The sequence below is a fragment of the Lissotriton vulgaris genome, chromosome 6 (genome assembly GCF_964263255.1).
Source record: "Lissotriton vulgaris chromosome 6, aLisVul1.2, whole genome shotgun sequence".
Taxonomy (NCBI): Eukaryota; Metazoa; Chordata; class Amphibia; order Caudata; family Salamandridae; genus Lissotriton; species Lissotriton vulgaris.
The window spans coordinates 1,697,298,966-1,697,310,989 of record NC_141694.1 but is presented as its reverse complement, the minus strand read 5'-3'; the positions used below and the strand labels follow the sequence as shown (position 1 = coordinate 1,697,310,989).

General features: G+C 40.8%; 1 long non-coding RNA gene across 1 annotated transcript in view; it reads left to right on the top strand.

Annotated features, from left to right (window-relative positions):
• Window positions 1-12,024, top strand: part of LOC147709330 (uncharacterized) — a 773,804-nt gene that overhangs the window by 310,895 nt on the left and 450,885 nt on the right. The window lies entirely within an intron of this gene.

Here is a 12,024-nt window from a genome sequence, read left to right as displayed (position 1 = left end):
GATTTGACCGTCCAGCCCAGGTCGGGGAGAAGCCCGGCCATTACTATGTGGACCCGTGCAGCGTCTAGTGAGGCAGCACTCGAAAGGGAGGAAGGTCGTGTGGAGAAGTGACATATTGCAGGACGCTGTGTTGGGAAGTCCTCCCAGCCCACTGTGGTTTTAATATTTGGATCCAGTTCGCTACTGCAAACAAACTCACTGGAGCTGATAATAGCGCACTACTGTTACCAGAATGCTCAAGGTGAGTCAACGCCCTCAAAGCATGAAGTAGCAGTTAAAAAGACATGATGACGAGCAGTAACAAATTAACTTTGCCTCTGAAGAAGTGGGATTTGCGCACAAAACGCGTCAAGTATTTTTGTACTGTTAGGTGAAGACTCCTGCCCAGCGCTCTGTAAGCTTGCTCCGAATAAAAACACTATTTGAAACCTACCTGAGAGGCTTCTCTATATTGGGCAACTCTGTTGTTTGGATTTGACCGGCCAGCCCAGGTCGGGGAGAAGCCCGGCCATTACTATGTGGACCCGTGCAGCGTCTAGGGAGGCAGCACTCGAAAGGGAGGAAGGTCGTGTGGAGAAGTGACACATTGCAGGATGCTGTGTTGGGAAGTCTTCCCAGCCCACTGTGGTTTTAATATTTGGATCCAGTTCGCTACTGCAGACGAACTCACTGGAGCTGATAATAGCGAACTACTGTTACCAGAATGCTCAAGGTGAGTCAACGCCCTCAAAGCATGAAGTAGCAGTTAAAAAGACATGATGACGAGCAGTAACAAATTAACTTTCCCTCTGAAGAAGTGGGAATCGCGCACGAAACGCGTCAGGCATTTTTGTACTGTTAGGTGAAGACTCCTGCCCAGTGCTCTGTAAGCTTGCTCCGAATAAAAACACTATTTGAAACCTACCTGAGAGGCTTCTCTATATTGGGCATCTCTGTTGTTTGGATTTGACCGGCCAGCCCAGGTCGGGGAGAAGCCCGGCCATTACTATGTGGACCCGTGCAGCGTCTAGGGAGGCAGCACTCGAAAGGGAGGAAGGTCGTGTGGAGAAGTGACACATTGCAGGACGCTGTGTTGGGAAGTCTTCCCAGCCCACTGTGGTTTTAATATTTGGATCCAGTTTGCTACTGCAAACGAACTCACTGGAGCTGATAATAGCGAACTACTGTTACCAGAATGCTCAAGGTGAGTCAACGCCCTCAAAGAATGAAGTAGCAGTTAAAAAGACATGATGACGAGCAGTAACAAATTAACTTTGCCTCTGAAGAAGTGGGAATCGCGCACGAAACGCGTCAGGCATTTTTGTACTGTTAGGTGAAGACTCCTGCCCAGCGCTCTGTAAGCTTGCTCCGAATAAAAACACTATTTGAAACCTACCTGAGAGGCTTCTCTATATTGGGCATCTCTGTTGTTTGGATTTGACCGGCCAGCCCAGGTCGGGGAGAAGCCCGGCCATTACTATGTGGACCCGTGCAGCGTCTAGGGAGGCAGCACTCGAAAGGGAGGAAGGTCGTGTGGAGAAGTGACACATTGCAGGATGCTGTGTTGGGAAGTCCTCCCAGCCCACTGTGGTTTTAATATTTGGATCCAGTTCGCAACTGCAAACAAACTCACTGGAGCTGATAATAGCGAACTACTGTTACCAGAATGCTCGAGGTGAGTCAACGCCCTCAAAGCATGAAGTAGCAGTTAAAAAGACATGATGACGAGCAGTAACAAATTAACTTTGCCTCTGAAGAAGTGGGCTTCGCGCACGAAACGCGTCAGGCATTTTTGTACTGTTAGGTGAAGACTCCTGCCCAGCGCTCTGTAAGCTTGCTCCGAAGAAAAACACTATTTGAAACCTACCTGAGAGGCTTCTCTATATTGGGCAACTCTGTTGTTTGGATTTGACCGTCCAGCCCAGGTCGGGGAGAAGCCCGGCCATTACTATGTGGACCCGTGCAGCGTCTAGGGAGGCAGCACTCGAAAGGGAGGAAGGTCGTGTGGAGAAGTGACACATTGCAGGACGCTGTGTTGGGAAGTCCTCCCAGCCAACTGTGGTTTTAATATTTGGATCCAGTTCGCTACTGCAAACGAACTCACTGGAGCTGATAATAGCGAACTACTGTTACCAGAATGCTCAAGGTGAGTCAACGCCCTCAAAGCATGAAGTAGCAGTTAAAAAGACATGATGACGAGCAGTAACAAATTAACTTTGCCTCTGAAGAAGTGGGCTTCGCGCACGAAATGCGTCAGGCATTTTTGTACTGTTAGGTGAAGACTCCTGCCCAGCGCTCTGTAAGCTTGCTCCGAATAAAAACACTATTTGAAAACTACCTGAGAGGCTTCTCTATATTGGGCATCTCTGTTGTTTGGATTTGACCGGCCAGCCCAGGTCGGGGAGAAGCCCGGCCATTACTATGTGGACCCGTGCAGCGTCTAGGGAGGCAGCACTCGAAAGGGAGGAAGGTCGTGTGGAGAAGTGACACATTGCAAGACGCTGTGTTGCGAAGTCCTCCCAGCCCACTGTGGTTTTAATATTTGGATCCATTTCGCTACTGCAAACGAACTCACTGGAGCTGATAATAGCGAACTACTGTTACCAGAATGCTCGAGGTGAGTCAACGCCCTCAAAGCATGAAGTAGCATTTAAAAAGACATGATGATGAGCAGTAACAAATTAACTTTGCCTCTGAAGAAGTGCGCTTCGCGCACGAAACGCGTCAGGCATTTTTGTCCTGTTAGGTGAAGACTCCTGCCCAGCGCTCTGTAAGCTTGCTCCGAATAAAAACACTATTTGAAACCTACCTGAGAGGCTTCTCTATATTGGGCAACTCTGTAATTTATATTATGAAATAACCGCGATGTTTGACTTGATTTTGTCTGCACCCCGATGAATTGCATTATTAGTATCATTGTGAACGCTATAACCCTTTGGAGTACTGCAATGTTGTATTGATTAATTCATTAACTGATTTTTTGTTTCATTACTGACACATTGTTCCAAGTAAGACTAGACAATTTGTACATAGGATACTAGCCGATCCAAGGTTTTATTTTTGTCATATTTATTATGAATTGTATAACACCTTAAAAACTCACTCTACATATATACAAATCATGTCAGCAGATGTGTGAACTGCTATTAATATGTTGATGGATGTATATAACAACATCATTCCAAGATGGCGTCTATGTTGATGTCTGTGGGTTTAGTCCAATGTCATTGTTAATGATTGCCGTGAAACCTTGAAAACATTCTGTTTCCGAGTCATGATTTGACACACTGACGAAGGCTTACGCCGAAACGCGTCTGTGCGTGTTTCCTTGAAAATAAATCCTTCCCTGACTCAGAATCTTCCTTGAGTGCTGCACTTTACTATTTAATTTAGTTAAAGTTCGAGCGTAATATATATATATATATATATATATATTCACTGAAAAAAACATAGGTTTGACACCAGTTATAGTTAGCTGGAAATTTTACTGACATAAAACCAATGAAATTCCACGTTATAGTTAGTTGGACTCACTATAACTTGCGCGTGTAATGCACTGCTGATGACATTACATATTACATCACTCATGACATGGTCAGTGACATCACTTATGATACCATCCAGTGAATGTGTGTCTTTCTAAAAAATAAATATGTTTTATATATGTATATGTAAAGGTCGAGGGAAGAATAAATGTTTAAATAATTGTCTTAATGAATGTTTTTTTCAAAAAGAAATGATTGGATAACTGGCTTATTAAGTGTACCTTAGTGAATACATATATTAGCGAGTAATGTTTAAATATTTGATTATATGTATCAGTGTTTCACTTTGTGAATAACTGGTTGCATGGATTGATGAGTACGTACATGTGTAGGTATTTGGGTTCTTAGATGTTTTTTTAGTATCAGTATGAGTGTTTCTATGGTTTTATGGGGGTATTACTAATCACATAGATGCATGAATGACTAACTCTCTTTTTGTATGTGTTTAGAAGACACCATATGTGCAGGACTGTATGGGTGGTTGAGTGTGTATAGTTTTATATGCAAATAAATGGATGTTCAATAGTTTATTTGCATGTGTGAGTATGTGTGTGAGTAACTTTTGGATGATTGTCGGTGTGTTACAGGATGTATAGGTGTATCACTTCATATGATGAGTGAGTATATGTATGAGTGACTATATAGAACTGTTGGTAAATGAGAGAATGTGGATATAGATGGTGGAATTACTGAATTGGTTGTTGTAACTGGTATGGGTATCTCCATTTTTTTGAAAATGTTAATTTCTATTTTGCAATATGTGTTTTAAGGGTTACATTACACTTAAAGGAGGTCTGTCATCAGTGATGTCATAAGTGATGTCACTGACCATGTCATGAGTGATGTAATATGTAATGTCATCAGCAGTGCATTACACGCGCAAGTTATAGTGAGTCCAACTAACTATAACGTGGAATTTCATTGGTTTTATGTCAGTAAAATTTCCAGCTAACTATAACTGGTGTCAAACCTATGGTTTTTTCAGTGAATTTCATAGGTTTTTCAAATGCTACTTCCTAACTATAACGTGTGTAAAACCTATGGTTTTTTCAGTGAATTTCATAGTTTTTTTGAATGCTAGTTCCTAAGTATGTAATCGCGTTCGTAACTACATAGTGTCACCGCCTACACGTCCTGAGAAGCGCATGTAAAGTCACGTGACTTGAAAACAAAACTTCCAATTGGTTATTAGTAGTTTCTGTTCTGGAATATACACGAAGCACTCCACCCACTTTCCTCACAATCTTTTCAACTCTCAAGAGACAACAATGTCCAGCATCTTCCGGAAGACTTTGCTGAAATGGCTTCCCTACCAGATTCATCTTCCGAATCTGAAGGAAATGAGCGACCACCGTTAAGAAGAAAAAAGGAATCTTTCATTTGGCAATTTTTCACTTATCCTGAAGATCAAAAGAAAGTGAATGCGCCAAAAGTAACCTGCACGATATGCAATTCGGAGCTCTCAAGGGGAAATCCAAATAAAAAATATTCCTTTTCTGCACACACCATGCAGCGGCATGTTAAACAAAGGCATCCTGAGCATTATGCAAAAGCATCGACAAGAGCCCTGGCCACGCTATTACCATCAGAGGTGGCCAGCACATCTTCTGGTGTACGACCTGTATCTCCATCGAGTGCTGAAATGGACTTGAGACCATATCTTGCGAAGGTGCATATGAAATGCAACAAGTGTGGAGAAATTCTTTTGTATGGAGAGCAGAGCCTCGTTCTTATTAAACTCAAAATTGACAGTCACAGATGCCCCAAGAAAAGATAAATTTCTTCACTTCATTTTCAAACTATTACATACTGAAAAATGTAGTTGCAACTTTAAGAAATCGAAAGCATTATAACACTTCTTTCCCCCCCAAAAAAAAAAAAAAAAAGTTCTTTTCAGAACTAACTCTTTCTACCAAAACGTGCTCCAAGAGCATATTATGAGATATTTTTTCGCCGCTTTATTTTAGTGCGAGACCCGGTGCGCGCACCCTCCTATCGCGTACAGGACCTGACACTTGCATGTGAAGTCATGTGACTTCTAAACAACACTTCTAATTGGTTCTTGGTAGTTTCTATTCTGGAATTTACACGCAGCACTCCACCCACTTCCATCACTTTCTTTTCTACTCTGAAGAGACAACAACGTCGAACATCTTCCCGAAGACTTCGGTACAATGGCTACCGTTCCGCATTCATCTTCCGAATCTGATGAAAATGAGCGACCACCTTTGACAAGAAAAACGGAGGCCACGCTATTACCATCAGAAGTAATCAGCACATCTTCCAGTGGACGACCTGTATCTCCATCGAGTGCTAAAATGGACTTGAAACCATGTCTGGCGAAGGTGCACATAAAATGCAACAACTGTGGAGAACTTCTTGTATACGGAGAGCAAAGCTTTACTCTAATTAAACACAAAATTGAGAGTCATAAATGCTCCAAGAAAAGTTAAATTTCTTCACTTTATTTGGATAGTATGACATACTGAAAAATATCATAGCAACTTTAAGAAATCAAATGCATCAAAACACTTGTTTCCAAAAAAAAAAAAAAAAAAAAAAAAGTTCTTTTCAGAACTAACTCTTTCCACCAAAACATGCTCGAAGAGCATATTATAAGATGTTTTTTCGCCGCTTTATTTTAGTGCGAGACCGGCTGCGCGCACCCTTCTATCGCGTACAGGACCTGACACTCCCATGTGAAGTCATGTGACTTCTAAACAACACTTCTAATTGGTTCTTGGTAGTTTCTATTCTGCAATTTACACGCAGCACTCCACCCACTACCATCACTTTCTTTTCTACTCTCAAGAGACAACAACGTCGAACATCTTCCCGAAGACTTCGGTACAATGGCTACCGTTCCGCATTCATCTTCCGAATCTGATGAAAATCAGCGACCACCTTTGACAAGAAAAACGGAGGCCACGCTATTACCATCAGAAGTAATCAACACATCTTCCGGTGGACGACCTGTATCTCCATCGAGTGCTGAGATGGACTTGAGACCATATCTGGCGAACGTGCACATGAAATGCACGAACTGTAGAGAACTTCTTGTATACGGAGAGCAAAGCTTTACTCTAATTAAACAAATAATTGAGAGTCATAAATGCTCCAAGAAAAGTTAAATTTCTTCACTTTATTTGGATAGTATGACATACTGAAAAATGTCGTCGCAACTTTAAGAAATCAAAAGCATCATAACACTTGTTTCCAAAAAAAAAAAAAAAAAAAAAAAAAAGTTCTTTTCAGAACTAACTCTTTGTACCAAAACAAGCTTGAAGAGCATATTAGCTGATATTTTCTCGCCGCTTTCTTATAGTGCGCGACCGGGTGCGCGCACCCAACTATCGCGTCGAGACACGCATGTGCAGTCATGTGACTTTAAAACAACACTTCCAATTGGTTCTTACTAGTTTCTATTCTGCAATTTACACGGAACACTCCACCCACTTCCCAAGAAAACCAGTTTATCGTAAATCTTTTAAAGCCTCCTCTTATGAAATATTCGACATCAATCACATAGCAGAGTACTAAATAGCACTATATACACTCCGTCCCTTAATTATAAGAGACTTATTGCTATGTAAAATCAACTTTTGTTTTCCAAGATAATGTAAAATGCTGAGCCTATTACATAATTTTATTTCACATATATGTTACTAGTCTCCTTCGAGTACTAACACCGTAGAAAATACCAACAATAGCGGTGATATTTTTTACACCGAGAACGGGCGATTTCTATCGCTTACAGCCCTTACAATTATAAAGTTTTATTTCCTAAGTCTCTGATCTCCAACTGTGCAACGTAGCTCCCCTGTGTGTCGCAATAAGGTCCATAAACAAAAACTACAGAGCCAGCATTATAAACATACACAGAACAACAAAACGACAAGAGCCACCATGCTAATATATATCCTTAATATAATAAACCTCTGAGAATAAATACATATTTCCGTGGCAGCCCATAACACAAATGTGGCGTCCTCTGACTCTGCTGCATTACCAAACACCGTAACTCCCCGCCCCCCTCACTTTTCACTAAACTCCGCACTCCACCCCAGCCGAACCCCCTATTACAAACCCCCAACCTACCCTTCCTGCCCAAACCCACCATGAACCTCAAACCACCCCTAGAAAACTTATAAGACACAGGATTACTAAAACTCAAAGAATACGCAACAGGCACATAATGTAAATAGTACATAAAGGCACATATTTTTTCCAAAATACTATTTAAAAACATGTTCTATTTTTAAAAAATCTATCATGCATCTGACCCTCTAGAACTGCTTTCAAAACGTGAACTATAAACCTCTACTTTTCATTTTCAAACCATACACTTTCTTCTGACCCTCTAGAACTGCTTTCAAAACATGAACTATAAACCTCTACTTTTCATTTTCAAACCATACACTTTCAATTACATTATTTTTTTTCCACAATTCATATAATGTTACAAACCTTTTCTAAAATACACCAGTCCGTATCATTTATAAGGATTTATTTTCAGTCTTCATCAGTGACACTTTCTTCACATATAATAGAAATCACTATAACTTTTTAAACGACAATGCTAACGCGGTAAAAATAACCCTTCATTTACTTTCCTTTAAGAATGCACACTATGTACCCCACGCATGCGTTTCTTAATCTTTGTATTTGGCAGCGAATACCGACCTTGAATCGGAAGACATGAACAAGACCGCCATTGTCACATTTAAAACTGAACGTAGCATCTGCTCACACACATCTCTTTCACTTAGCTAACATTCACAGAAAACAGCATTGATGTAAAAAAAAATTGACCTTGCTTTACAACTCCCTCAAATCACTCCCTTATTTTTTAACGCATCCTCCAGTTCAAAAAAAGCTACTTTTTTAATAACCACTAAGCAATATATAAATGACTAGACTCCTAGAAAATGTATCAAGTCATTCTGCTCCTCTCCACTGCATAGCCGGCGACCTAATTCTGTGGAGTTGCTATACAACCAGCGGTGCTGCGCCGTTTCCTGTACCATCTTGGGAAATTCAAAATGGATGTCCCTCCTGCCTTCGCAAACGAGCCGGGCCACTTAGAACTATTTCGACAGAGGATGCTTGACTACTACGGCATCTTACCACTCTCGACTTTGAATGCATCATATCGATTATCATTTCGATATTCGTATTTCACCTGTGTGCAGCCTGTATTTCATTGCCTGAGCTGTGATTTCACGTGGGCCCTGGATTTATGTCTCTGCAATTTGGTACCTCCTGAACCGAATTACAATCACCTCATGAATCCGTTACTTGATCATGAACAGCTTTGTTACAACGGAGGGTTTATGGCCTTTGCAGCGATACAAGGAGTTCTGGGTCATTGGAATATATTCGCAGCGGCGCAAGATTTCCTAACAGAGAGCTACATCGAAAACCCACCGAGCTGCCCTATGATGGTAAAAGACGCTCCAATAATGACAGATCATGAATGCTCCTTTCATCTTCTCAATTGGATGGCTGACATGTTTTCAGATGATAACAATGATTTCATGTTAGAGGCACTTGCTGCATACTTTGCCTACACAATGGACGGTTAACTCTTTCCTAACAGCGAGCTACATCGAAAACCCACCGAGCTGCCCTCTGATGGTAAAAGAGGCTCCGATTATAACAGATCATCAGTACTGCTTTACTCTTTTCCATTGGATAGCTGACATACTTTCAAATGATAAAACTGATTTCCTGTTACAAGCAGAAGCTACCTATTTTGCCTAAACAATGCTTCAATAACTCTCAAACAAGCCATTCACGTCCTCATTTCCTTTTGGTTTTCTATATTCTTCACGTTCTTTTCCATATTTTCTTTTGAAGAACAGACCTATTTGCTTTACTAACAGTGGACATTATGATTTCGTGTTGTTTGACAGCTGATTCATAAAGTAATGATGTATAACCACTTGCATTTTCATATATCGTTCCTAAACTGAAAGGCCAGAGACCTTCTTCCATTTATTAAAATATAATATACTTCCTTATAAGAGTGTACAATGTTTTTTTCCAACTATATTCATTTTTCTTCAACTATAGCGTTTGTATTCCATGTACTACTGACAATACCAATTACTGTGTTTTTTGCAATTTCTGTACTCATATCACATAATGATTTGCCTTTAAAACAGTACATTTCTAAATAAACATTTCAAATATTCACGGTTTCTCTTTTAATCCATAATCTCAACTGAAATGATTTCATATTGAAAAACTATTCATGGGTTCCACATAACCTTAACTGTAGACACTGAAGACCTTATTTATGAAGACCTTCCGCCGCCAGTGCCTCATTTTTTAAAATGGGAAAAAGTAACGCACCGGTGGCGCAAGGCCTTCATAAATAAAGTCCTGAATGTTTTCTTTTCTCGACCTCACTTACTGATACTAGAACCTGCAAGCCAATTACGGCCCGTGAACTCTTTCTTAGTAGGTCGCGCACCGTAAAGACAGTTATACCACTGTTAACATTTTTTTTTTACTGTTACTAAGCACCGACACAGTTCCGCTTCACTCAGAGTTAATCACTGCTCCCACGCTTCTACAGGCCAGACGCTATGTCGTATTTCTCTCCTTATCACCCTTTCATCTCCACAATAACAAACAGTTGTCCGCCAGCCACCAGAGAACAGACTCAGATGCAGAGGCACCAAAGAGTGAACCCATCACCAACTGCCATCTCCGGCTGTTTCCATGGTTACACATCATTCTGCATCTTGCTGAAGGCACAGGTCAAAAGTTCATCTCTCAACGTTCTACAGCTAACTAAGAACACTATTTTCCCTCCAGAAACACCTGCCAATCCACAACTCTGTTACATGCCTTGTTTTTTCACACCCAATAGTACTTTTCGTTTAACATAAACATTGACCTGTTCACTCTCCACTTGTTACAATCAACCAATCATTTTTATTTTTTTAACCACACCCAGCCTCTTCCTTTTTCTTTATTTAAAATTTCAACTTCTAACTACCATTCCACTTCCAGAACCGATCGGAGGACGACTACAAATCCCTTGAAAATGAAGGTCTGGCTAATAGGACACAGTTATATTCACTGGAGTGAAAAATATGCAGTAAGCAGACGAATTTGCAACCTCAGCTTACCAAATGTACACATAACATGGATTTTCAAAAGAGGATTGAAATGTCACCAATTGATTCCATTGGTGAAAACTTTTATGCATCTCCCAGAACCAGACCTTATAATTGTGCACTGTGGTGGGAACGATCTAGGCACAATCACTGGGGTAGGTCTGGAAATGCTTCTAAAAGACACCTTTCGACAATTGATGACACTTTTTCCTCGATCTGCCTTGGTATATTCCAATATATGCCAAAGACAGAAATGAAATTGGTCCAATCACCATTGTGCACAATTTGAGAAAGCAAGGAGACATGTAAATAAATCTGTTTCTGCGTTCCTCAGAGATTATAGCATGGGTTCTATTTACCACAACAACTTGCGCTACCACATGCAAGACGTCTATAGGAGAGACGGTGTTCATTTCACGAATGAGGGAAATAGAATCTTCCTCTGCAACATCAGGCTCTGCATCGGTACTTACTTATAAATGCAGAAAACACTCAATTAACACAAGGGCTCTTTTCAGAGCCACCTTATATCTAAGCACTCAAACTTCTGATTTACCTCCATTTTCACACTCTTGTAAATAGGTGTGCGCGACCGGGTGCGCGCACCCCGTATTTTTTTTCGGGGAAAAATTATATCTTTTCGCGTTTAAGGGCCTTACTGCACACCCTGAGAAAACCTACGCAGGAAGACAATCTCTACCTTCTCCCCTTTCCATGTTTCAACGCTTTGAAATGAACAATATATTTACTCGCAGTGACAAAATGGCGGACAAAACTTCCTGATTTCCTTCGAATCGAACGTTAACAAACGTCACGCAGCCAAAAAAAATACCGCTCACGCGCAGCCGCTTGGGTGCGCGCACGTGTGCGCGCCTATAGATATATAATTGACTTTAACTTTAATTTTCTCAACAACTACTGAACGGATTTACACCATTCCAAAAAAAGCGTAATCTGCGAACAAGTTTTGGCAAATTTCTTATAAATTCATTCACCCGTTCGAACTGTAGCCGAGTCTAAAGGTCCTATGGAAAATAACATGGAGAAAACACGTTTTGGGACCCCCCTTATATCTCAGCCCCCACTTGACCAATCCCCCCCAAACTTTCAGGGAAGGAGTGCAGCGAATCTAGCCATCTTCTTTGAGAAATTCGCAAAGACTCATCCACCAGGGCCAAAGTTATTCCAAATAGAATGTTGAGGATTTCCTATGGAAAACAATCCTAACTATAACTACCTACTGGCGACCGCCAGTAGGTAATATATATATATATATATATAAATTCACTGAAAAAAACATAGGTTTCAGGCATGTTATAGTTAGGAATTAGCATTTAAAAAACCCTAGAAATTCTCTGGCAACGCAGCTC